Source organism: Schistocerca gregaria, chromosome 4, assembly GCF_023897955.1.
Source record: "Schistocerca gregaria isolate iqSchGreg1 chromosome 4, iqSchGreg1.2, whole genome shotgun sequence".
Lineage (NCBI taxonomy): Eukaryota > Metazoa > Arthropoda > Insecta > Orthoptera > Acrididae > Schistocerca > Schistocerca gregaria.
The window spans coordinates 649,953,407-649,977,989 of NC_064923.1; positions in this window are offsets into that span (position 1 = coordinate 649,953,407).

Consider the following 24,583-nt stretch of genomic DNA (forward strand, 5'->3'; position numbering starts at 1 on the left):
GTATCTTAGAAAACAGCATCTGTTGATTTAGGAAACGCTTTTGATGGGAACACTCTTTGAAACCATGAAGATAGCAGAGATAAATCATAGGTATCAAAAAGATTACCTCCAACTTCTGCAGAAATCGGAGTCGAAGGACGTGTGAGGAAGGCAATAGTTGAGAGAGTAATAAGAGAGGGTTTTTGCATACCCTCGATGTTATCCCATCTGTGCATTCAGCAAACAGTGAAAGAAATCAAAGAGGAATGAAGAGCGAGGTTTGAAGTTCAGAGAAAAGAAACAAAAACTTGGAGGTTTCACAATCACATGGTAGTTCTGTCACAGACGGCAACGGACTTGGAAGGGCAACTGAAAGGGACTGATAGCGTCTTGATAAGTAGTTATGAGAGGATCATTAATGACAATATTACGAGAGTAATAGAATGTAGTTGAACTGGATCAGGAGATGCTGAGGGTCTGTTAGGAAATCAAGCACTAAACGTAGTAGACGAGATTTGTTATTTGGGCAGCAACATGACTTATGGCTGAAGAGTAGAGGATATAAAACGCCGACTGGCAACAGCAAGAAAAGCATTTATGATGGAATTTGTTAACATGGAGTAAAAATGTAGATGTTAGGAATTCTTATCGGAAGATATTTGTCTGGAGTGCAGCCTAGTAAATAGGCGAAACGTAGACGATAGTTCACATAAGAATAGAATACAAGCTTCTGAACTGCAGTGCTGCAAAATAATGGAGAAGATTAGGTGGGTAGAACGAGGAATTAGTGAGGAAACATTGAATCCATCAGGGGAAAAGTAATTAAGTTATGATAGAAGTAGGGGTCGGTTTATAAGACACATTCCAAGGAATCTTCAACTTGTTGACGTAGAGAGATGTGAGGGGTGAAAGTTGTAGAGGGAGACCAAGAATGAAACAAAATAAGCAGGTTCAAAGCGATGTAGGTTGCTGTAATAACTAAGTGGTGAAGAGGCTTCTACAGAATAAACTAGCGTGATGACTTGCATCAAGTCAGTCTTCGAACTGAAGACATTTACGGCGAATGCATTCTTCAAATGATCGAAAATACACATAATTTTATATTAATGTGTGTTATTTCCAGTTTCATAAAAATTCTAAGTCATCTTGTGCACATAATCGTAAACAATAACATATGGTCAATTCCGAAGTGCTAAGGGTTGAGTGGCGCCTGTGAATCTGGGGTCCCACAACGTTTCATTGACACATCCCAAAACAAAGCTGCGACCATATAACTTGGTGATGGTATTTGTCCTTCTCTACATATTCATTCTTCAATGTGACACATTGACCCAACGATGGATATAGTGGCGGGGAACTCAGGTAATCTGCATTTAGGTTGTTTGGGAACGTTCCACCACGAACATCACCTCGTGGTCATTTTGGAAACACCTACCACGCAATAGTGTCTTCATCCCGGAAAAGAGGAAGAAGATGCTTGGTGCCATGTCAGGAGAATGCAGGGAGAAGAGGAGATGGGGAGACAGCACGAGCTGGGGCATCGTTGTGGAGCAAGAACAACCCCGCTGGACAGCTTAAGGCTACGCTTCGTCTTAACAGACTCCCGTAATCTCGTCACAAGAATTCAGCAGTCCGCTTCTGTGAAGGTCGGCTTAATCTGTTTGCTACACACCAAGGTGGTTCCTGAAACACTCAGCATCATCTTTGCCGAAGATGGTTGGGTTTTCAAACAGAAAAAAATTTAAATGTCTACGTTTTACTAAAAAACAGGTTACTGGATAGTTTTCTATCAAAGACTAATCCTAAGTACATTAAGGTGATAGATTAATGGTTTGTTTGAAGATGGAAAGATGAAAGTCTGCACGATAGAATCACCTAGTGATGGGTATAAGTGAAGTTTCATTTCGTTTCTGCACTCCACCAGGAGAATGAGCTTGTGATGAGCAAAGTTTGGGAGAGTTTAAATGTGTAATGGGCAGCTGGGTAACCGATGTCATTAGCACAGGTGCTGGTTTGGGGTGTTGATGTGTACACATGGACCTAGTGCTTATACTGTAGATCCTGTCTGGCGTAAAGTTTGCCTATATGGCGCGCCTGAGGCGAGGCACGTGAAGAGAGAGTGAACACGGAGCCGGTAGGAGGCGTGAGTCGCACATGCACTGTGTTTGGAAGCACGCTGGGCGGCAGTATAAGCTGGCTACGGGTGGAACTGAGACTGTTCGTGATTCTGACGTTCATTGGTTGACGGAGTCTGAGTTAACAGCCTTGTTTCTGCTCACGACGGCACTGGAACCATGGATAGTTTTTTTGGGGCTGAGCAAAATTTCAGCCCATGAACTGTGGTAACAATGTGATTTAATGTATTGCGGCCTCTTGTTGCCTCGTTCAAATTCTCGTCAGCTACTTCAATCTGTGCTATGGGTATTGCCAACTGCCTGTCCTGAACGGTTTCCTTAGCAGAGAAATATCCGTGTTTCGATGGTTTATCAAGTGTGATTAAATTTTTTTCATTTTATTTACTGGACCAATGGTTGCTTGAAGTTTTCCAGGCCATAGTTTAAATTGTCATTATTGTCTGGCCTGCATTCCCTGAAGCACGTATTTATATGTTTTTGAGGCTTGTTGAATTAATACCATCTGTTTGTCTGTTTTAGAAGCTTGTCTTGTTACTTTGTGTTCTCTACCATGTGTACAACTACCTTCCTGAGGAGACGGGCGACCTGGGTCTGTTGATTGTTGGAGAGTAAAAGGGCTCGTACCAAGAGCGCAGTTCATGTGTAGTGAAAGGAAAGCTGTGTAATCCTAGTTGAGAATACGCCTCCAATTCTCACGATTATCTCTTGATGCATTTGTAGATGCGCGAGTGGTGGCTTAATTTTAAAACCACGAGTTTATTTAATGTTGTTTAATGATCCTGTGTTGAACTATTGCAGAAGTAAACTCTAAAGTTTTTTACTTGTCAGTTAGAATTAGTTTTAGAGATTTCTATATTTAATTAGAGTAATGCCTTTATGAGAAACTTTGTCTTCAAATTTTTTTTTCTCTGTGCTTTCTTTTTTTAAAAATAAATACCAAGGAATAAAACTTGCTCAGAGAGGTATATTGTAATAAAGGAAATCATGTTTGAGAACTGTGACCTAGTCCTTTCAGTAACTGAACCTTTCCTGTGCTAGCGTAAAGTTGCACTACAAGGTTAGGAGCGTATGTTGAGTGTAGGATGTGAAGAAGAAGAAGGAATAAGAAATATCCTTGAAGTACGCAAGTAGTAGAATGAGAAATGCGGGAATGTGTGTGATTATGACACAAATACACTCCTGGAAATGGAAAAAAGAACACATTGACACCGGTGTGTCAGACCCACCATACTTGCTCCGGACACTCCGAGAGGGCTGTACAAGCAATGATCACACGCACGGCACAGCGGACACACCAGGAACCGCGGTGTTGGCCGTCGAATGGCGCTAGCTGCGCAGCATTTGTGCACCGCCGCCGTCAGTGTCAGCCAGTTTGCCGTGACATACGGAGCTTCATCGCAGTCTTTAACACTGGTAGCATGCCGCGACAGCGTCGACGTGAACCGTATGTGCAGTTGACGGACTTTGAGCGAGGGCGTATAGTGGGCATGCGGGAGGCCGGGTGGACGTACCGCCGAATTGCTCAACACGTGGGGCTGGAGGTCTCCACAGTACATCGATGTTGTCGCCAGTGGTCGGCGGAAGGTGCACGTGCCCGTCGACCTGGGACCGGACCGCAGCGACGCACGGATGCACGCCAAGACCGTAGGATCCTACGCAGTGCCGTAGGGGACCGCACCGCCACTTCCCAGCAAATTAGGGACACTGTTGCTCCTGGGGTATTGGCGAGGACCATTCGCAACCGTCTCCATGAAGCTGGGCTACGGTCCCGCACACCGTTAGGCCGTTTTCCGCTCACGCCCCAACATCGTGCAGCCCGCCTCCAGTGGTGTCGCGACAGGCGTGAATAGAGGGACGAATGGAGACGTGTCGTCTTTAGCGATGAGAGTCGCTTCTGCCTTGTTGCCAATGATGGTCGTATGCGTGTTTGGTGCCGTGCAGGTGAGCGCCACAATCAGGACTGCATACGACCGAGGCACACAGGGCCAACACCCGGCATCATGGTGTGGGGAGCGATCTCCTACACTGGCCGTACACCTCTGGTGATCGTCGAGGGGACACTGAATAGTGCACTGTACATCCAAACCGTCATCGAACCCATCGTTCTACCATTCCTAGACCGGCAAGGGAACTTGCTGTTCCAACAGGACAATGCACGTCTGCATGTATCCCGTGCCACCCAACGTGCTCTAGAAGGTGTAAGTCAACTACCCTGGCCAGCAAGATCTCCGGATCTGTCCCCCATTGAGCATGTTTGGGACTGGATGAAGCGTCGTCTCACGCGGTCTGCACGTCCAGCACGAACACTGGTCCAACTGAGGCGCCAGGTGGAAATGGCATGGCAAACCGTTCCACAGGACTACATCCAGCATCTCTACGATCGTCTCCATGGGAGAATAGCAGCCTGCATTGCTGCGAAAGGTGGATATACACTGTACTAGTGCCGACATTGTGGATCCTCTGTTGCCTGTGTCTATGTGCCTGTGGTCCTGTCAGTGTGATCATGTGATGTATCTGACCCCAGGAATGTGTCAATAAAGTTTCCCCTTCCTGAGACAATGAATTTACGGTGTTCTTATTTCAATTTCCAGGAGTGTATATTGGTAATGGGAAAGGATGCTATTAAGCAAACATTTTTAACAGGGGGGAAATTTTACAGTTACACTCTGTGCCCATTTTATACCGGCATTGCGAAGGCGTTCCACTCCACCTCATTTGGCCATGATATCACAAAATTCCACATAAGACGACAATCAGTTTGATGTCAAAAACAGGTAACACATAAGGTCTAAGTGCTGTGATTTGTCCGGAACTACTAATTGGATTTCGGGGAATGAAACACGATTGAAGATGTTTATTTCGCATGTACGTTCAAATGGTTCAAATGGCTCTGAGCACTATGGGACTCAACTTCTATGGTCATCAGTCCCCTAGAACTTAGAACTAATTAAACCTAACTAACCTAAGGAGATCACACACATTGATGCCCGAGCCAGGCCTAGAACTGCTCGGCCAATCCGGCCGGCGGCATGTACGAATACAGCAGCAGAAATGTAGTTTCATTTGACAAATCAAAACTGATTTGAGTATGTCTGTAATAAATAAAGCTAAGACACGATGTCACATCTCATTCAATGGAAACTTTTACAGGATTAATGTGGAAGAAACCAAAATCACGTCTTAAACAGTCCCGAAATATTCAGTGATAACAGCGTTACCTTCTCCTTAACGCAACAGTTACCTCTAATTTAACTTCCCAAGAGTATTTAGACACGCAATTTGTGTCTCAATGATTTCGGGTTCAGTTTATCATTAGTATCCCTTAATTAAAATCAGCCAGAAGTAATACATTCCGCTTACACAAACGCACATACTCTCTAGTAGCGTTATTATTATTTAAATAATTAGCACCGACTTGAAATGCTGCAATTGATTCTGTACCTTTTACTAAATGAGACTGACAGAAATGTCTGGCAACCACGTGGAGAACTGTATACATCTTCACGTTGCCAAACATTTAGTACACCACACGTGCGAACATTACGATGTCATTAAATCGTTGTATTTTTTAATCCGAAAAAGAAGCCAATTAAATGATTATAAAGAATCCTCCTCGATTGCAAATAGAAACCGGATGGTGACGTAGGTTTCGGAGCGGATAACCACGCGTTCTTCGGAACACACTAAAACTACAAACTGCGTACAGAGGCATGGTCCAACATTAATACAGAACTCCCAAAAGGGAAGAAAAGACTCTCATAAAACGTAAAATAAATGATATGTGTGTACCATGTCAATAGCTGTACTTCGCTCAAACGTCAGAAGCGTGCTGCCTCACCCCAGCCAACGTTCGGTGGGCCGCGGGCACTTAGGTAAACTGAGGTGGCGCCGGCAGCTAGGCTGTCAGAATGTCAGAAAGGAACACGCATGGGCAAATTGAGAAATCGTCTTCCTCCATGTGAATGGCATAAAATGTGTTACGAAAGTGATCCGGTTGACCGCATCAAAGGCACAGGAAGGTAATGCGTGTGTGTGTATAATGTCCTAGCTCTTGGACGATTTTATAGAACTGCAGAACGTGGATAGGCTGAAACTATATATGTGGGATAGCAAATTTGCACGGATGATTAAAACGCATGCACGCATGCGCTGCAACGTTAAAAGTTCAGAAGCCAATTAAGTATTAACATACAAGGAAGATTTTATATTTCAGTACCATCTTATAGTGTCACGTGTTCCTATCTACAGAACATGAATGAATTCAGTGCTTCATTGAATAATACACATAAAAGTCATGCAGGTATCGTCGGCATGCAAACGATGGAGATTATCTACGGCTTTCCTTAGCAGCGGTCTGATGTTCCAACGACACTGGTTTATCTTTGTTGGCCTATTCAACTATTATATGGAATCCGTGCAAAATTACTGTGTATCTACATATTGTTCGGCACACAATTGCAGTCAAATAAATACATATTTCTACGTGGGATAGTTGGAATACACTATGTGGTCAAAAGAATCCGGGCACCTCCAAAAACATACGTTATTCATATTAGGTGCATTTTTCTGTTACGTAATGTCAGATAATCCATATCAGCGACCTCAGTAATCATTAGACATCGTGAGAGAGCAGAATGAGGCGCTCTGTGGCACTCACGGACTTCGAACGTGGTCAGGTGATTGGGTGTCACTTGTGTCAAACGTCTGTAGGCGAGGTTTCCGCACTCGTAAACATCCCTAGGTCCACTGTTTCCGATGTGATGTGAAGAGTAAACGTGAAGTGACACGTGGGGCACAAAATCGTACAGGCCGACCTCGTCTGTTGACTGACAGAGACCGTCGACAGCTGAAGAGAGTCGTAATGTGTAATAGGCAGACATGTATCCAGACCATCCCACAGGAATTCCAAACTGCATCAGGATCCACTGCAAGTACTATGACAGACGGGAGATGAGAAAACTTGGATATCATGGTCGAGCGGCTGCTCATAAGCAAACACATCACGCCGGTAAAAGCCAAACGACGCCTCGCTCGGTGTAAGGGGCGTAAAAATTGGACTATTCAACAGTGGAAAAGACTTTATGTGGAGAGACGAATCACGGAACACAATGTGTCTATCCAATGACAGGGTGTGGGTATGCGAAAGCCCGGTGAACGTCATCTGCCAGCGTGTCCAGTGCCAACAGTGAAATTCGGAGGCGGTGGTGTCATGGTGTGGTCGTGTTTTTCATGGAGGGGGCTTTCACCACTTGTTGTTTTATATGGAACTATCACAGCACAGGCCTACATTGAAGTTTTAAGCACCTTCTTGCTTCCCACTGCTGAAGAGCAATTCGGGGATGGCGATTGCATCTTTCAACACGATCGAGAACCTATTCAGCACATACATCCTGTGGCGGAGTGGTTACAAGACAATAACATCGCTTTAATGGACTGGTCTGCACAGAGTCCTGACCTGAATCCTATAGAACACCTTTGGGATGTTTTGGAACGCCGACTCCGATACGTCTCCTCACTGCAGCACTCCGTGAAGAATAGGCTGCCATTCCCCAAGAAACCTTCCAGCGCCTGATTGAATGTATACCTGCGAGAATGGAAGCTGTCATCAATCCTGAGGGTGATCCAACAACACACTGAATTCTAGCATTATCGATGGAGGCCGCCACGAACTTTTAAGTCATTTTCAGCCAGATGTCCGGATACTTTTTGTCACGTAGTGTAATTTCCCTGAATACAAAATATCGCTACATTCATCAGAAATGCGAGACAACTGATTGCTTTCAAAACGCGAGACTTCTCTTTGATAGGTACAGAACAATAAAGGGTTCCTAAATGAATATTTGACAGACGAAGATCTATAAAGAAGGATGACTGCCTTCTACTGTTACCATCAGTTCTCCTGTTCGGCAGCTTACCTCTAATTGCTGAAAATCACATACTGTAAGAAGATATCGGTAGCGCAAAGCATTTGCAAAGACTAGCACAGCTATACAGGGAAAGAGATCACAACGTAGCATAGCACAACACGGCATAGCATACCAGGAACGGCAGCCTCTGTCCAAAGACTAATTTGATGCAGCTTTCCATGGTTGTCCACCCTGTGCACACGTTTTCGTCTGTGTGTAACTAGTGCACACTGCATCCATTATCTGTTTTAATCAGATGAAACTACGTACATTGTTGCAGAGACCTTTTCAAGTCAAACATTTATGATAGAGTGTGCAGGCTACAGCAACAAATAAAAATTTCTGCCTAAGCCATAATTCGAACCCAAATCTCCTGCTCAGATGGCAGCTGCGCTAACCGCTAAGCCATCCTGTCCCAGTGGCTCTGCACAACTGCACGGACTACTCTAGCGCTCGTCTCCTCTCAATCTAAATTCCCATTCAGTGGGCTGAGGCATGAATGGGAATTTGGAGTGAGGAGGGACGCGTGCTAGGTTAGGCCGTGCAGTTACTGAAAGCCATTGGGCCAGGATGGCGTAGCGGTTAGCGCAGCTGCGTTCTGAGCAGGAGATGTGGGTTCCAATCCCAGACTTGGTATAAATTTTCATTAGTTTTCTCATTCTGCGTACATACGACATTACCTGTATACTGTAGTCAGGCCTTGTCTCCTCTTCTCCACTCCTACACGCACACAAACTTTCATTCACTACCAAACTGGCGTTTCTTTGATAGTTCAAGGCGTATCCTATCAATAGATCTCTTGTTTTGTTCAAGTATTGCAACGACTTTCTTTTTTCGCCAGTTAGGCTCAGTACCTGCTCATTAGTTATGCGATTTACCCACGTAATCTGCGTTATTCTTCTGTAGTGCCATATTCCAAAAACTTCTATTCCAGTCTGAAGTGCACATCATCTCTGTTTCAGTTCCGTACAACCATACACTCCAAAACAATACCTCTACAGACTATTTCCTAACACTTAAATTGGTATGTGACGTTAAATTTCTCTTTCAGAGATACTTTACTTGCTACTGCTAGTCTGCAATTTACAGCCCCACTAGTTTGCCCATCGTTGGTCAATTTGCTGCCAACTAGCAAAATTTATCCGCTGCTTTGAATTTCTCATTTCCTAATACAACTCATTTAGCATTGCCTGTTTACATTCTGTAACGTTTGTTTTGCTTTTGTAGACATTCATTGTATTTCTTTCCATGACATTAGCCATTCCGTCAACTGATCTTCCAAGTCTTTTGCTTCCTTTCATAGAATTAAAACGACATCAGTGAACTACAAAAATTTTATGCACTTCTCTACATATTTCCCTCTGTTTACATTTAATGCTTACTGAATATACAGATTAAACAAGAGGGGGAGAGGGGGGAGGGTAGGCAACAGCCTGTGTTCCTCCTTTCCAAACCACTGCCTGCCTTTCATGTTCTTCGACTCTTGTAACTAAGGTCTGGTTTCTGTAGACGTTGTAGATAACCTTTTGCTTCACGTCCTTGACATATTCGTACTCATAGTCTGGTGAGCTAGCGACTGCGATTGAAAACAGAGGAAGCCGAGTTTCGTGCTGTTTTTAACAGTTTTATTTGAGTGTTAGGACTGCACATAAATCAAAACAGAACTGCACTATCAGTAAAGACAGTTTTCTTTTGGATTTCTTTCTGAATTTAAACACGGTCGCGCAAGCACCGAAGCCGAAGCGCGCTAGAGCCGTTCCATTGGGGTCACCACAAAGGAAACCGTTGACAAAATCCATGACATTGTAACGCAAGATCGCAGAATAATAGTTCGTGAGATTGCTGAAACTGTAGACAGCGAGGGCATAATATCCTGCTTGGAGAATTGGCTATGTAGAAGCTATTTGCAAACTGGGTGCCACGATTGCTCACAGTCGACCAAAAGCGCTCCCAACGCAACAATTCAACACAATGTTTGGAGATATTTAGTCGCAATCCGCAAGACATTTTGCACCGATTTATGAATGCTAATGAAGCCTCGATCCATTATTACACACCAAAGTCCAACGGGCAGTCAAAAATTTGGCCAAAGACTGGTGGGAGGGCACCGAAGGTGGTAAAGACCACTTTGTCGGCTGGTAAGGTGATGGCCGCTGTTTTTTGGGATTCCCAACATTAATCCTCATAGATTATTTGAAAAAAGGCAGAACTATAACTGGACCCTATGAAGCTTCATTGGTGGATGCTTTGAACTGACTTTGGCTGAAAAAACATCAAAGTTGGCATGCAGAAAGCGCTGTTTCACCGTGATAAAGAAACATCTCAGATATCAGCGACAAAGATGGCGGAGCACTATGAGACTTAACATCTATGGTCATCTGTCCCCTAGAACTTGGAACTACTTAAACCTAACTAACCTAAGGACATCACACAACACCAAGTCGTCACGAGACAGAGAAAATCCCTGACCCCGCCGGGAATCGAACCCGGGAACGTGGCAGCGGGAACATGAATTGGGCTTTGAAATCATTCCTCATCCACCTTGTTCACAAAATGTAGCCCCAAGTGAGTATTTTCTGTTCCCTAACTTTAAACTTTGGTTTTCTGGGAAGGAATTTTCATCAAATGAAGAAGTGATAGCTGTAGTTAAATAGCATTTTGCAGAATTTGATGGAACCTATTGTTCCGACAGGATTTCAAAGTGAGTGCTAGCGGTAACTTACGTGTGTTCCGGTGATTTAAATCTGTAACGCAAGACCGCCGAATAATAATTCGTGAGATTGCTGAAACTGTAGACAGCGAGAGCATAATATCCTGCTTGGATAATTGGTTATGTAGAAGCTGTTTGCGGCTTCAACGTGTACCACTCGGGCAAAGGTTTAACTGAGAACTACAACATCTATTTGGTGATATCATGTATGCTGTGCGAAAGGTGAAAAACTAGTAGTAATTATTTTAAGACTATATACTATGTGTGGTAATGTCTTGGTTTCCTCTGTTCCAGAGCACTAAAACCTAATTGTTTTATTTTATCTCTGTCCGGAAGTTTGAATGGCTCTGAGCACTATGGAACTTCTATGGTCATCAGTCCCCTAGAACATAGAACTACTTAAACCTAACTAACCTAAGGACATCACACACATTCATGCCCGAGGCAGGATTGGAACCTGCGTCCGTAGCGGTCGCGCGGTTCCAGGCTGAAGAGCCTAGAACCGCTCGGCCACTGCTGCCGTCTCTGTCCGGAGGGTCGACATGTTGGGATCCGTGCAAAATGTAATTATGTTCATATCAGCTTCTCAATGAAGTTTTTGAGGGTCGCATCTTGACGTTCTCCTCGGTTACTGGCTAGCCTTTTGATATTTTACAGGAAGAGTGGATCATGATATAAACCTTTGTTATTAGAACTCTGTCAGTTGTGAGGTTTACTAATCTGCTTATCCGTGTTCTTAAATTATTTTGGTGTTTTTTATTGGCGCTTTTAAATAAATTTTGATGTTACCTTATGGGAGCTTTTAAAATATTTTCATGTTATAATATTTGTTTTACAGGTGGTTTCAGAGAATTCTGTAATTATCCTAGCCGTCCGTGGTGGCCGAGCGGTTTTAGGCGCCTCAGTCTGCAACCGCTTACAGCTAAGGTAACAGGTGCGAATCCTGCCTCGGGCATGGATGTGTGTGATGTCCTTAGGTTAGTTAGGTTTGATTAGTTCTAAGTTCTAGGGGACTGATGACCGCAGATGTCAAGTCCCATAGTGCTCAGAGCCATTTGTACCACTTTTTTTGTAATTATCCTACCTATGCTTACTTAATAATTAAATGTGCTCACATTATCTGCTTGCACGGTACGTAAATTGTTTGCGTAAAATAAATTTGTGAAAGTTTTCTGATGCGCGTAGACTCAATCGATTACCACTACTGGATTCACGTATCCTTACAGTTATAGTAATTCTTCCCCTGCTACCTTCAGGACTGTGGTCCAGTCAACGGTCAAAAGTTTTCTCTAAACTTACAATTGCTATAAACGTAGGTTTGCATTTCTTGTATCTGTTCCCTAGGGTACGTTTAAATGGTCAGTATTACATCGAGTGATCCTATATTTTTTTCATTTTTCGTAGAAATTATACTTCACTTAAACCGTCTGTGACAAATATGAATCTTTAACACTTACTGTAGAACACATCACTTCTTATGAGCAGTTGCTCATGGCTCCCACGATGTACGTTTTGAAGCTCATTTTATCAGACTTTTCCCTTCGAATAACGTTTCATGTGTTATTTGCGTACTTGAACCCCACGCTCAAACATTTATGTAGATTTACTTAGCACTTGAGCTCAATATCTTATCTGAATAAAATGATGCACACAGTGACCACTATATCTAAAAAAAGTTGCTGTATCAAAGTTTATATTATCATTATCTCCACTAAGGCTATGCCTTCTCACCGCTCACCGCCTTTGTACTGAAACACAAACAAAAAATTTATATTCAAACAAGCTCTCACTCAGTAACGTCTCGTATCTGGTAGCATTTGTATTTACAAAGGCTGTTTAAATTAAATTTGTAATTTATACAAATACAGTAAGATAAATTGCCGGCATTATGTACTGATTTCGGCAGTCGTTGTCCTAACAGTATAACCTTAAATCAGTAGCGCGATGTCTTCTGCGAATTTATTAGGAGTCTGAGAATTTTCTTCATTTACTGCTCTCTTTCGACATGCTTCTTAAGGCACAGTGGAAGATATCAGTATGGAAGATAGTATCTCGTGTCCGACAACTAGCCTGCCGTACCTACTGCAACGCTCACTTTTTCTAACGCAGTTACGAACCGACGCGGCCGCTGAACCCTTAGTTGTTTTGTTGTCGACGGTGTTGTGGCAGCCAGCTGTGTCTTTATTGGGATCGGCGCTTATTGCTGTCTGTCCGAGCAGCTTTTCACAGGTCCGCGCAACACGATCATTAACAAGATAGTGGCGGGCCAGACATGATTGATTAATTGGGGAGATAGGCGGACGGTTTTTATGGCCGCGGCTTTACGTCCGCGAGGAGAGAGAGCTGTGGTCAGCGTCGCCGCTAGAGGTGTGGACAGCTGCGCGCGACCTGACCTGTTAACGCATTTACGCGCTTCCGCTGCGAGCGTCTACACTCGGCGACGTCTCGGGAGTCTCAGATATAAAAAAAAGACAACAATGTTTTGTATAGTTTTTATCCTCATAAATACTACTTCTAACGAACAGAGTACAAATTTTATCGCCGCTACCCATTACTGTCTATACACTGTCGTCTACAGCTACACACTCACTACACAAGCTACGTTACGGTGAATGGCTTTGGGTATTTCTCGCATCGCTACACTTTCACCACGTGCTCATTCCAGGTGTTGATCCAGGGCTTGGTGCGATACTGACTCTCCTGCCCTCCCCCCCCCCCCCCCCCAGCATTCATCAAGTACAACACGTACATACCAAAACTTAAACGTGCCACTGCCTAGAATTTTAATAATAACAATAAGAAGAAGGTGAGATGTGTAACTTTAATGGACTAATCACAATACGTTAATATGTCAGTGGTTAGTACAGTCATTTTTGTTTCTTTGTTTTGGGAAGGGGGGGAGCGGAAGGTGGTCACGGCCGCCATGATACTTCTCCCCTATTCCTCTCCTCCTACCCCTAGAACTAGCGCCTGGTAAGCGAATGATGCCCGGGAAGAAACAACTCTTGGTAAGCTAATTTTCGGTCACCTCCAACTTCTTTGGCTTTGATGTTGTTCTCATTTCGACAGACATTTATAGAGGAAAGTAATATGTTGCCTAAATTCGCAAAACGCATGCAGTCGGAATGTTAGGCGGTGCATGGATCTCTGTTGGTGACGATCGCGGTGCAAACCTCAAGTGTTCTTCGATATTCAGGTTTCCATACAATCGTTACAGGGTACATGGTGTGATAATTATTTCAGAAAGATCTCGGTCGCTCTTCCCTTGTTCCTTTCTCTTATGACGCAAATCTCAACAACGCGCCAAACAAGCATATTCTGTTTTCAGTTTGCTGTGGACACTTCTGATGTTTCGTGACACTAGCTCCGTTTTCGACATAATTTTTTGTTCCTTGGAAATCAATTACTTCTACCAAAGACCAAGTGCAACTAACGCCGTAGATCTGTTTGTAAATGCAAGTCCATTCAAAAGATCGTTGTTTTTGCCATCTGCTTCTGTTTAAAATAGAATGAATACGTGGATTTCAAAAGATATAATCAAAATGGTTCAAATGGCTCTCAGTAGTATGGGACTTAACTTCGGAGGTCATCAGTCCCCTAGAACTTAGAACTACTTAAACCTAACTAACCTAAGGACATCACACACATCCATGCCCGAGGCAGGATTCGAACCTGCCATCGTAGCGGTCACGCGGTTCCAGACTGTAGCGCCTAGAGCCGCTCGGCCACCCCAGCCGTTCCATAGAGTTCCAGTTTTGAAAAGCTTGCTCTCTGTCATATACAGGGTGAGTCACTAACGTTACCGCTGGATATATTTCGTAAACCACATCAAATATTGACCGAACGTGAGGAGAGGGGCTAGTGTAATTTGTTAATACAAACCACACAAAAATGCACGGAAGTATGTTTCTTAACACAAACCTACGTTTTTTTCAAATGGAACCACGTTACTTTTGTTATCACATGTGAACATATAAACAAATACGTAATCAGTGCCGTTTGTTGCATTGTAAAATGTTAATTACATCCGGAGATATTGTAACCTAAAGTTGACGCTTGAAACCTCCGACGTTCAGTTGTGTGTTGTAACAAACACGAGCCACGGTCGGAGAGCAGTATCTGCAGGGACATGTTTACAATGACGACCGTGTTTACGAGTGTGGCTGTAGTGCACTGTTGTGGTTTGGTCTAGCTGTCGCAGTGTCCGCATGTAGCGCTTGATGCTATTGTTATTCTGCATTCGTCTTCGCACGCAGACCAACTGTAGTACACCGTGTTACCAGACGTCTGTGATAGTGTAGTGTTGTAGGAACTGTGACTACGCTGTATTCGAACTCTGAAAAGGCGGAGATGATACTCACCTATGGCGAGTGTTGACGAAATGGAGCTGAAGCCTGAAGGGTGTATGCAGAACGGTACCCGGACAGAGAGCATCCAACGTGCCACACATTGCAAAACATCTACCGCCAACTGTATGCAACAGGTATGGTCGTAGCACGCAAACGGGTCCGTAACAGGCCCGTCACAGGAGAAGCGGGTGCAGTTGGTGTATGAGCTGTTGTTGCCATGAACCCACACATGAGTACACGGGACATTGCGCGTGGCGGTGGACTGAGTCAAAGTAGTGTCATGGGCATACTGCATCGTCACCGCTTTCACCCGTTTCATGTGTCGCTACATCAGCAATTACATGGTGATGACTTAAATCATCGAGTGCAATTCTGTCAATGGGCATTAACAGAGAATGCGCTGCAGTTCTAGCTGTTTACCGATGAAGCGGGTTTCACAAACCACGGGGCAGTGAATCTACGGCACATGCATTACTGGTCCTTGGACAATCCTCGCTGGCTCAGACAGGTAGAGCGACAGCGACCGTGGACTGTAAATGTATGGTGCGGAATCATTGGCGACCACCTCATTGGTCCTCACTTTATTGCAGGCGCCCAAACAGCTGCAACACACATCGCGTTTCTACAGAATGATCTGCCAACGTTGCTCGAAAATGTCCCACTGGAAACGCGTCGACGTATGTGGTATCAGCATGATGGTGCACCTGCACATTCCGCAATTAACACTAGGCTGACCCTTGACAGGATGTTCGACCGGCGATTCATAGGACGTGGAGGACGCATAAATTGGCCAGCCCGTTCTCCTGATCTTATACCTCTGGACTTTTTGTATGGGGTACGTTAAAGGAGAATGTGTACCATGCTGTGCCTACAACCCCAGAGGATATGAAACAACGTATTGTGGCAGCCTGCGGCGACATTACACCAGATGTACTGCGGCGTGTACGACATTCATTACGCCAGAGATTTCAATTGTGTGCAGCAAATGATGGCCACCACATTGAACATCTATTGGCCTGACATGTCGGGACACACTCTTTTCCACTCCGTAATTGGAAACGGAAACCACGTGTGTACGTGTACCTAACCGCTCATAGTAATGTACATGTGCGTCAGTGAAAAAGACCAATAAAAAGGTGTTAGCATGTGGACGTAATGTGCTGTTCCAGTCTCTGCTGTACCTAAGGTCCATCACCGTACCCTTTGGATCCCTACGTAATTCGGTGCTCTCCGATACACACGATCGAACAGCGGAGGAGTGGTATTCAAGCGTCAACTTTAGGTTACAATATCTCCGGATGTAATTAACATTTTACAATGCGACAAACGGCACTGATTACGTATTTGTTTATATGTTCAGATGTGATAACAAAACTAACGGGGTTCCATTAAAAAAACGTAGGTTTGTGTTAAAAAACATACTTCCGTGCATTTTTTTATGGTTTGTATTAACCAATTACACTAGCCCTCTCCCCACGTTCGGTCTGTGGAACCGATTCGTCAGTATTTGATGTGGTTTACGAAATATATACAGCGGTAATGTTAGGTGACTAACCCTGAATATTCAGGGGTTTTCTCTGCTTAATCCAACACTGTCGCCTCGTCTGCATCTTGCACACAGCTCATTTTTTTCACGATCCAAGTACGGTTAAATAGTGCACCACATCTTTCGTTGAGGTAATGCATATCACACACAAATCGCCTATATCGCAAAGAAAATAGTCACAATTACAAATGAAATTACAGAACCAGTGGATGAGAATTTAGGGCAAACGAATAGAATGAATTCGTGGATGTCAAAAGATGTAAACAAAATGGTTCAAATGGCTCTGAGCACTATGGCCGTTGATATAAACAAATCAGTAAAATAGCCTGAGTTGATTTTGATAAACCAAATAGCTATTTTAAATGGAAATTTACTATCAGTGCGTATTGCCAGATGCTGTGGCAGAGAGACTTCGGCAGTCAATGATAAAACTATTTAAACATTTCCCAATTAATGTGAGAGGGAAACAAACGTGGATCATCGAAAGAACTGGTAGAGGTAAACGTAATAAGAACCGTATTGAAAATGAAGTATAGGTGGGCTGAACATTTAACTAGGTGAATGATTTGCAGATGGATCAAGGGAGTTTACTGAGGGGTTCCAAGAGAAGAGGAAAGATCAGTTTGTACATGTGGAAGATAATGATGGAGACTACGCAACTGTAGCAATTACTCGGAACAAACAATGGCGTCAGTTGCACTCTTATTTTCGATCAATATGACCGGTTTCTCACACATAGTGATTTTCTAGTAGTTATGGGTCTAGTGCGTCGAAGTATACAAACAGTAGGCCTACTTTAGTGTGTACTTGCACGGTATTAGACCCCTAACACTGAAAAGAGTCGTTGGAAGACGAAATCGGTCTCTTTGACAGAAGACTGAAGAGAAACCTGCAGTTATTTGATACAAATAAGAAAACATCATCGTGACAAAGATGTGGAAGGTGTATAGATGGTAAGACAAGTAGGAGCGGCAGAAAAGCAAATGGATCGATGAAGTAATGAATGAGAAACTATAGAGAAGATCTTTATTCAACGGTGGATGCAAAATGAATGATGACAAAACTCGTAAACACATGGTCATATCCATCTTAGGTGAATACGGCTATGAAGTTGCGGAATATTTACTTATCTAACATCGGATACCGTTACATTTTAGAACAAAAGGATATGAAAAACGTACCTGACGTCCGAATCGGAAAAGTACCACCTACACACAAACTGAAATCTGTAAAACAAATGACAAGCCGTTTGCATGGGGCTATTAGGCAAGAATGGTAACCGCTATTTTATTATAAATTGTTACTAATTTTACTGTCGCGTGTAAGAGTAAACGATTACAGCTTACCGTTGATCGCTAATAACATTACGTATTATAATAATGAAATATAATGGCTTTTTGTTGACGTTTGAGAGAGATTGCAGCAATCAGAGCAAATGCAATATTTATATTTGGCAAAGGAGTGGTTGGTAGTATCTGCTTTGAACTGTACTACGTACAGTATTGGTGCCCAGAAAAAGAGATGTGGATGGCCCTGGCATTAAGAGAATAGAGAAAGCCCTTTTTCTTCACTCCAAGCAATAAGGAGAGCTGTTTTAGTTATGGCCCATTATAGAGTCTCCGGTCTTTTTAGCCAATTACCAGGCAAGGGGTTCCCAGTAGGGAATAACTGGAAGAGGCTACACAGTTCTAGTATTTATCTAACGACCAAGGGAAACCTGCCAAAAACCACTGTTGGCTATTAACTCAGACAATAATAAAATTCCTGTGTACGTGTGCTTTTGTGACTATAGGTGTTGTATCAGAGGAAACCGTTTAACACCATAGATTATTAAGCACCAAATTACACTGAAGAAATCGAAAGACAGTGAGAGAGGGGGACGGAGCAGGAGGTGGGGATGCCAACTTCGACAATGCATACGTCCAGCAACACAGACAAGTGGCGCAAACATTGTAAAGTGCAGCTCCTGAGCAAATTTAATTTTAAAAATAACTGTGATTTAAGTGTTTCAATGACTGTTTTACCCACTTCGACAGAATTACATCCGTGGTGAAATATCAAGCAGTGACTGAAAGAATTAACTATGGAACTGATATGAAACGATAGCATTGAGTTGTGTCACTGACATAAATTAATGCTATTTGTGAGCAAATCCGTCTTAAAGGACTAAATTTTCGTCTCAAGAATTAGCCTGGTAGCGTTGTGCATTGAAAAGTCATCATAGTCAATTTACAGTATAGCTCAGTATGGTATGTTGTTTTCGAAGTTTGTAATGTTACAGTTCCACGTGGTTAAGATGGTTAAGAATGACGTAGCGCCTGAGTGTGTGTGTTAAGACTTCTTTGTGGTTATGTTAAGTTATGCGCTAAGTAAATGTTGTGATGGTCGTTCTTGTTAGCCGGCCGGTGTGGCCTAGCGTTTCCGGGCGCTTCAGTCTGGAACGGCGTTACTGCTATGGTCGCAGGTTCGAATCCTGCCTCGGACATAGTTGTGTGTGTTGTCCTTAGGTTAGTTACGCTTAGGTAGTTCTAAGTCTAGGTGACTGATGACACCAGATGTTAAGTCCCATAGTGCTTAGAGCCATTTTTGTCCAGTTCTTGTTATAAATCACTGACCACAGCTTCATGTTGTTGTTGTTGTCTTCAGTCCTGAGACTGGTTTGATGCAGCTCTCCATGCTACTCTATCCTGTGCAAGCTGCTTCATCTCCCAGTACCTACTGCAACCTACATCCTTCTGAATCTGCTTAGTGTACTGATCTCTCGGTCTCCCTCTACGATTTTTACCCTCCACGCTGCCCTCCAATGCTAAATTTGTGATCCCTTGATGCCTCAACACATGTCCTACCAACCGATCCCTTCTTCTAGTCAAGTTGTGCCACAAACTTCTCTTCTCCCCAATCCTATTCAATACCTCCTCATTAGTTACGTGATCTATCCACCTTATCTTCAGTATTCTTCTGTAGCACCACATTTCGAAAGCTTCTATTCTCTTCTTGTCCAAACTAGTTATCGTCCATGTTTCACTTCCATACATGGCTACACTCCAAACAAATACTTTCAGAAACGACTTCCTGATACATAAATCTATATTCGATGTTAACAAATTTCTCTTCTTCAGAAACGCTTTCCTTGCCATTGCCAGTCTACATTTTATATCCTCTCTACTTCGACCATCATCAGTTATTTTACTTCCTAAATAGCAAAACTCCTTTACTACTTTAAGTGTCTCATTTCCTAATCTAATTCCCTCAGCATCACCCGATTTAATTTGACTACATTCCATTATCCTCGTTTTGCTATTGTTGATGTTCATCTTATATCCTCCTTTCAAGACACTGTCCATTCCGTTCAACTGCTCTTCCAAGTCCTTTGCCGTCTCTGACAGAATTACAATGTCATCGGCGAACCTCAAAGTTTTTACTTCGTCTCCCTGAATTTTAATACCTACTCCAAATTTTTCTTTTGTTTCCTTTACTGCTTGCTCAATATACAGATTGAATAACATCGGGGAGAGGCTACAACCCTGTCTCACTACTTTCCCAACCACTGCTTCCCTTTCATGCCCCTCGACTCTTATTACTGCCATCTGGTTTCTGTACAAATTATAAATAGCCTTTCGCTCCCTGTATTTTACCCCTACCACCTTTAGAATTTGAAAAAGAGTATTCCAGTCTACATTGTCAAAAGCTTTCTCTGAGTCTACAAATGCTAGAAACGTAGGTTTGCCTTTTCTTAATCTTTCTTCTAAGATAAGTCGTAAGGTCAGTATTGCCTCACGTGTTCCAACATTTCGACGGAATCCAAACTGATCCTCCCCGAGGTCTGCATCTACCAGTTTTTCCATTCGTCTGTAAAGAATTCGCGTTAGTATTTTGCAGCCGTGGCTTATTAAACTGATAGTTCGGTAATTTTCACATCTGTCAGCACCTGCTTTCTTTGGGATTGGAATTAATATATTCTTCTTGAAGTCTGAGGGCATTTCGCCTGTCTCATACATCTTGCTCACCAGCTGGTAGAGTTTTGTCAGGACTGGTTCTCCCAAGGCCGTCAGTAGTTCTAATGGAATGTTGTCTACTCCGGGGGCCTTGTTTCGACTCAGGTCTTTCAGTGCTCTGTCAAACTCTTCACGCAGTATCGTATCTCCCATTTCGTCTTCATCTACATCCTCTTCCATTTCCATAATATTGTCCTCAAGTACATCGCCCTTGTATAAACCTTCTATATACTCCTTCCACCTTTCTGCCTTCCCTTCTTTGCTTAGAACTGGGTTGCCATCTGAGCTCTTGATATTCATACACATGGTTCTCTTCTCTCCAAAGGTCTCTTTAATTTTCCTGTAGGCAGTATCTATCTTACCCCTAGTGAGATAAGCTTCTACATCCTTACATTTGTCCTCTAGCCATCCCTGTTTAGCCATTTTGCACTTCCTGTCGATCTCATTTTTGAGACGTTTGTATTCCTTTTTGCCTGCTTCATTTACTGCATTTTTATATTTTCTCCTTTCATCAATTAAATTCAATATTTCTTCTGTTACCCAAGGATTTCTAGCAGCCCTCGTCTTTGTACCTACTTTATCCTCTGCTGCCTTCACTACTTCATCCCTCAGAGCTACCCATTCTTCTTCTACTGTATTTCTTTCCCCTATTCCTGTCAAATGTTCCCTTATCCTCTCCCTGAAACTCTGTACAACCTCTGGTTCTTTCAGTTTATCCAGGTCCCATCTCCTTAATTTCCCACATTTTTGCAGTTTCTTCAGTTTTAATCTACAGGTCATAACCAATAGATTGTGGTCAGAGTCCACATCTGCCCCTGGAAATGTCTTACAACTTAAAACCTGGTTCCTAAATCTCTGTCTTACCATTATATAATCTATCTGATACCTTTTAGTATCTCCAGGGTTCTTCCACGTATACAACCTTCTTTCATGATTCTTAAACCAAGTGTTAGCTATGATTAAGTTGTGCTCTGTGCAAAATTCTACTAGGCGGCTTCCTCTTTCATTTCTTAGCCCCAATCCATATTCACCTACTATGTTTCCTTCTCTCCCTTTTCCTACACTCGAATTCCAGTCACCCATTACTATTAAATTTTCGTCTCCCTTCACTATCTGAATAATTTCTTTTATTTCATCGTACATTTCTTCAATTTCTTCATCATCTGCAGAGCTAGTTGGCATATAAACTTGTACTACTGTAGTAGGTGTGGGCTTCGTATCTATCTTGGCCACAATAATGCGTTCACTATGCTGTTTGTAGTAGCTTACCCACATTCCTATTTTCCTATTCATTATTAAACCTACTCCTGCATTACCACTATTTGATTTTGTGTTTATAACCCTGTAGTCACCTGACCAGAAGTCTTGTTCCTCCTGCCACCGAACTTCACTAATTCCCACTATATCTAACTTTAACCTATCCATTTCCCTTTTTAAATTTTCTAACCTACCTGCCCGATTAAGGGATCTGACATTCCACGCTCCGATCCGTAGAACGCCAGTTTTCTTTCTCCTGATAACGACATCCTCCTGAGTAGTCCCCGCCCGGAGATCCGAATGGGGGACTATGTTACCTTCGGAATATTTTACCCAAGAGGATGCCATCATCATTTAATCATACAGTAAAGCTGCATGTCCTCGGGAAAAATTACGGCTGTAGTTTCCCCTTGCTTTCAGCCGTTCGCAGTACCAGCACAGCAAGGCCGTTTTGGTTAATGTTGCAAGGCCAGATCAGTCAATCATCCAGACTGTTGCCCCTGCAACTACTGAAAAGGCTGCTGCCCCTCTTCAGGAACCACACGTTTGGCTGGCCTCTCAACAGATACCCCTCCGTTGTGGTTGCACCTACGGTACGGCCATCTGTATCGCTGAGGCACGCAAGCCTCCCCACCAACGGCAATGTCCATGGTTCATGGGGGGAGGCACAGCTTCATCTGCATAGATTATTCACTGAATTGTATCGTTTTATGAACACACACGAGAAAGTTAAGTTCTCATACTACGCACACTTGGAGTTTTTGTTGTTGTAACAAGACGTAAGGTGACCGATTAGCCTACGGCCAATATTCCTACTAGGAAATGTGTTTACGAAGTAAAACCTGACAGCCGCAGTACAACAAGTGACAGGCGGGTTAGTGTGGTATTTGAGCGACGATACAGAAACTCAGCACTTTAGAAACACATTCCCGACATGCACTGCTCATTCAAGACTGTGTACCAACCGAATGATTCACTTCTGACTCTTGCAATGATATATTAACACGCTCTGTTGAGGAGCGTCTACTGACTACCTGGAGATGAGATCGCGCTTCGCTTCATTTACTCAATAGGCTCTTACACTGAAGGAACTGCTTGTATTGGTAACCAATCCGAAACTACTAACCTCTTCTTAATGCACGTTTCGACTGTAGTGTGATGCAACAGTGATGTTGGTAAAGGCAGGTTCCTAAGAGACAGCCTCCACTACTTACCATCTAACTTCGTAAGTGCAGACGAGATGTGGCTCAAAATCAAAGAAGTAGTATCTGAGGCAACTGAATGATTTATACCAAGTAAATTAATAAAATATAGTACAGATCCCTACTGTGCACAAAACATGTCAGAAAACTCTCTAAGATTAGCGATGTTTTACTGAAGCTCGAAGCTTAGCAGGGACTTCAGTGTGAGATACTTTTAATGGTTTCCATCTTGAAACTCTGTCCCGAAATCTGACAGGATATCCAAAGAGATCTGGTCGTATGTGAAGTACACCAGCGGCAAGTCCACAAAATACCTAGGACTTACGAACAACTTAAGTTGGAACGATCATGCAGATTATATTTTGCGGAAGACAAATCAACGATTACGTTTTGTAAGTAGGCTGTTTACGTTTTCTTATTGGTAACGCCACGTAGCGCTCTGTATGAAAAATCACTGGCTGTGCCGTGTGCAGTCTGTGGCTGGTTTGTATTGTTGTCTGCCATTGTAGTGTTGGGCAGCGGCAGCTGGATGCTAACAGCGCGTAGCGTTGCGCAGTTGGAGGTGAGCCGCCAGCAGTGGTGGACGTGGGGAGAGAGATGGCGGAGTTTTGAAATTTGTAAGAATTGGTGTCACGAACGGATATATATATTATGACTATTAAGGAAAATACATTGTTCGTTCTGTATTAAAATCATTCATTTGCTAACTATGCCTATCAGTAGTTAGTGCCTTCAATAGTTTGAATCTTTTATTTAGCTGGCAGTAGTGGCGCTCGCTGTATTGCAGTAACTTGAGTAACGAAGATTTTTGTGAGGTAAGTGATTTGTGAAACGTATAGGTTAATGTTAGTCAGGGCCATTCTTTCGTAGGGATTTTTGGAAGTCAGATTGCGTTGCGCTAAAAATATTGTGTGTCAGCTTAAGCACAGTCGTGTACAATTTTTCTAAGGGGCGTTTCAGTTTATTTGGGGGCCCGGCCGTGGTGGCCCAGTGGTTCTAGGTGCTACAGACCGGAACCGCGCGACTGCTACGGTCGCAGGTTCAAATCCTGTCTCGGGCATGAATGTGTGTGATGTCCTTAGGTTAGTTAGGTTTAAGTAGTTCTAAGTTCTAGGGGACTGATGACCTCAGCTGTTGAGTACCATAGTGCTCAGAGCCATGTGAACCATTTTTTTTTTTATTGAGGGAACATCTACAAAATGCAACAGGTCTACTAAAGAGATTGCCCACACTACACTTGTTTGTTCTCTGTGAAAGTATTTCTGTGCTGTAAGGGACCCTTAGCGGATAGGACAGACGAAGTAAATTGAAAAAGTTCAAAGAAAGTCAGCTCGTTGTATATTATCAGAAAAATAGTTCAAATGACTCTGAGCACTATTGATCTTAACATTTGAGGTCATCAGTACCCTAGAGCTTAGAACTACTTAAACCGAAGGAACCTAAGGACACCACACACATCCATGCCCGAGGCAGGATTCGAGCCTGCGACCATAGCGGTGGCGCG